The sequence below is a fragment of the Nematolebias whitei genome, chromosome 10, assembly GCF_014905685.2.
Source record: "Nematolebias whitei isolate Nwh7 chromosome 10, NemWhi1, whole genome shotgun sequence".
In the NCBI taxonomy this organism is placed as follows: domain Eukaryota; kingdom Metazoa; phylum Chordata; class Actinopteri; order Cyprinodontiformes; family Rivulidae; genus Nematolebias; species Nematolebias whitei.
Window position 1 is genome coordinate 18,255,685 of NC_056507.1, and position 3,060 is coordinate 18,258,744.

The 3,060-nt window shown below is 39.8% G+C and overlaps 1 long non-coding RNA gene across 1 annotated transcript; it reads right to left on the bottom strand.

The window, feature by feature from the left end:
• Positions 1-428, bottom strand: LOC119415584. The gene is made up of 2 exons (XR_005187063.1): positions 285-428; positions 1-204 (listed from the first exon to the last, which is right to left on the bottom strand). It is a non-coding gene; the product is annotated as an uncharacterized LOC119415584 (long non-coding RNA).
• Between the last annotated feature and the right edge of the window lie 2,632 nt (positions 429-3,060).

Here is a 3,060-nt window from a genome sequence, read left to right on the forward strand (position 1 = left end):
TTTTTTTTTTTTTTTTTTTTAAGCTCACCAAAAGTTTAAACAGACAAACTTGCTGCAGAAACCCCTGCGCGTGAAAACCCTCTGCTGCCTCATCATGCCATGGTGTTTTCAGCGACACTGCGTGCGTAAACCAGTCCACTCTGTTTGTTTGCACGCTGCGCTCTCTTGTTGTATTTTGCGCGTAATTGTGCCTGCAACGGTGACCTGTCACGTGAAGAAAACTGTGAGGAAAAAAGTGAATCCCAGCGACGAAATGAAAAAGTATGAATGAATAATTGACTTACCGCATACTGCCGCTGTTTTTAAAGACAGTTGGATAGTGCATTGGCTACAGTGAGCTCGTGAGCAGCCCAAAGAACCGGGTTTGGCAACGACGCCTACGAATAGCTCCTAAGACGCTGCCTGCACTTTCTGACGTAACGCCGGGTTGTTGTATTTTTTTTTCCTTCTTCTTCTTCAGAGGGACGGCAGAGAGGAAAATGGGGGATGAAAAGAGAGGTATGGAGTCTTGGAGTTGCCAGCCTGGGGTGAGAAAGCCGTGGACATCCTGAGAGAGGAACTCCCCTTCTCATCCTTACGCGTGAGCAATTATTTTCCCTGCGCTCGCCGTGCGTAAGAACACTCCAGAGTTGCCATTTAGTAATGTGAAAGACTGTAAGGTGGCCTCAGTTAGACATTAATGTTGGGGCTCTTGGCTTGCCTCTTTCACTCTTTCTCATGTGATGGGTACAGGTGTCCAAATCATCATCAACAATCCACTTAAAAGGTGCGTTTAGTGTTGAAAATCAAATCAGTTTGGACATTAAAATGCATTTAGAGTTAAAAACAATGACTCCATCAGACAAATGTTAGCACAAAAATAAAAAAAAATATATATTATTTTTGATCAGTCTGCTTTGACAACTTTGGTCGTTTTAAAAACAAAAACAGATGAAATGCTTGACATAAACCAGAAAATCTCATTCAGTTAAAGCTAAAATTCAGGCGTCTGTATCTCGGGCTAACTATGAACTGCAATGTCCATCTTCCACCCAGACTTTGCCCTTGAATTGATCTGAATCTGTAAGACAAGCTTTGTCCCTCATGCAACATATCTTTTAATCAGTGCAACTCAAAATGTTATGCACGCTTGTTTACAGTGTGCTAAGGTCAAGACACACTTTAGAAATGTTTTATAACTTAAACAGGAGAAGAAGCTGCAATAAAAATGATCATGAAACACATAACATGTATTCAAATTTATGTCGGTGTCATGTATAGAAAAAAATAATCTAATATTCTATGAGGTTTGCCATCTTGGAGTTGCGTGCAGTGTTTACTTGTGGCTGAAGGGCAGCTGGAGATGGTGGGACTTGTCAAAAAATGCATTAAGACTGACAGCATCCATTGTGTCTGGAGGTATAATATCAAAATAGTGCAAACTTACTTGTGCTGTCGTCACTTAAGCATATTGAGTCAATGCATGAAAAGTGGCATGAAAAGAATACAACCATATCCTCTGTTCAAACTTTCTATAACCTAAATTATACACTAACAATGTTGCCTGTTTGTAGTTCGAGGTCTTTAGCAGTTCTGTGCACCAGATACCCTTAGAGTGTCGGCTGACATGCCTTGAAGATCAGTTCCCCCTGTCCCTGTTTATGCATTTCAGCCCCCCAATCCATCACATAACTCTGGCAGGGGCAGAGACACTGGATAAGGCTGTGGGAACCTGTATGAGCACTTAATCTAAACACCATATTCAAACTGTTGAAGAAAAAGAAATAAAACTCTGAACATCACTGCAGGAATCAAATATTGTAATGCTGATACTGCAGGGTGGGAAAAAAAAACACAGATTTGTCTTTATGTGTGTGCTTCTTACAAAAAAACAGTGATGCTTTCATCTGCACAAAGTTGTTTTAGCACAAGAGACAAAGAGGAGAGTCACAAAAGGTCCACAGACAGTTAGTGTGTAAACTGTCATGTGATGGAGGCTCAATAGTGAATGAATGAAAGTGTTTAGTGTCTTTGGGGACATTTTAAAGCCCGTTTTGCCTCAAACTATTTTCAACGCTGCTTTTAAGAAAATGCTATTGTGCACATGCATATTCTCCATAGATGAATGAGTGTTTGCGCGGGTATCGCGTTAAATTCAGATCAGAACTTCAAGTTCAGCACAGGCCTTGCAGCAGCCGTGCTCCTGGGTCAGAGGTCAAAATTATGACTTCAACGGAACATCCAGGGGGGAGAGTCTAATTTTACACACCGTCCAGATTGCCCATGACCCTCGCTGCTATTAATAGTTAGAGGACTGCTGCATGGCATGCGCCCACTGCTTCGGAGTGTGTGAGCATCAAGCGTGAAAAAGCAGAAGAATCTGACCTGAAATGGCTACTACTTTTGACTACTTATTTAGCTATGGCAAAGTGGCCAGAGTTTAATTAGGTGAGGTGTGGACAGGCTAATGGTTTATGTTTTATGTGTCAGAATGGACTTGTAGCCACATTCAGGCTCCTGCTAATTCTGAGTGGCAGTGATCACCTTGGCATTAATTTATTTAAAAAGTAACGGGACTATGAAGGCCAACATAATCTAGAAATAATACTCAAAACAGAGAAAGACATTTTAATTTATAAAATTAAAACAATTCTTAGCATTGTGACATTAGCATCTAATAACATATTCAGTTTGCTTCTTTGTATTTTTAAAGCTCTAATTACCCCCCCCCCCCCCGCCTTTAATTAATCACAACTATCCAATAAAGATAAGTGTGATGATTTACTGACAGACTGAAAGGCTGTTTAAAAAGTGGTTGTACTTAAATGCTAAATGCAAGTACAGTAAGTTATATGTTGCTTGTGAAATTATTACTTTTTGTGATAAACCAAAGCATCTTCTTTTGGACATATTAGATTAAAATGTACAATATAAATGTCAAGATGTGCTCAGTAGGACTTAACTAGCAGCTTATTGTTGACCCAAAAAATCACCAGATACAAAGCGTGCTAAAAGTTTTTAATTTCTTTCATAGACAGTTTAAGATGTGCTCTGATGTCTAGGTTGAAAACTACGAGATCA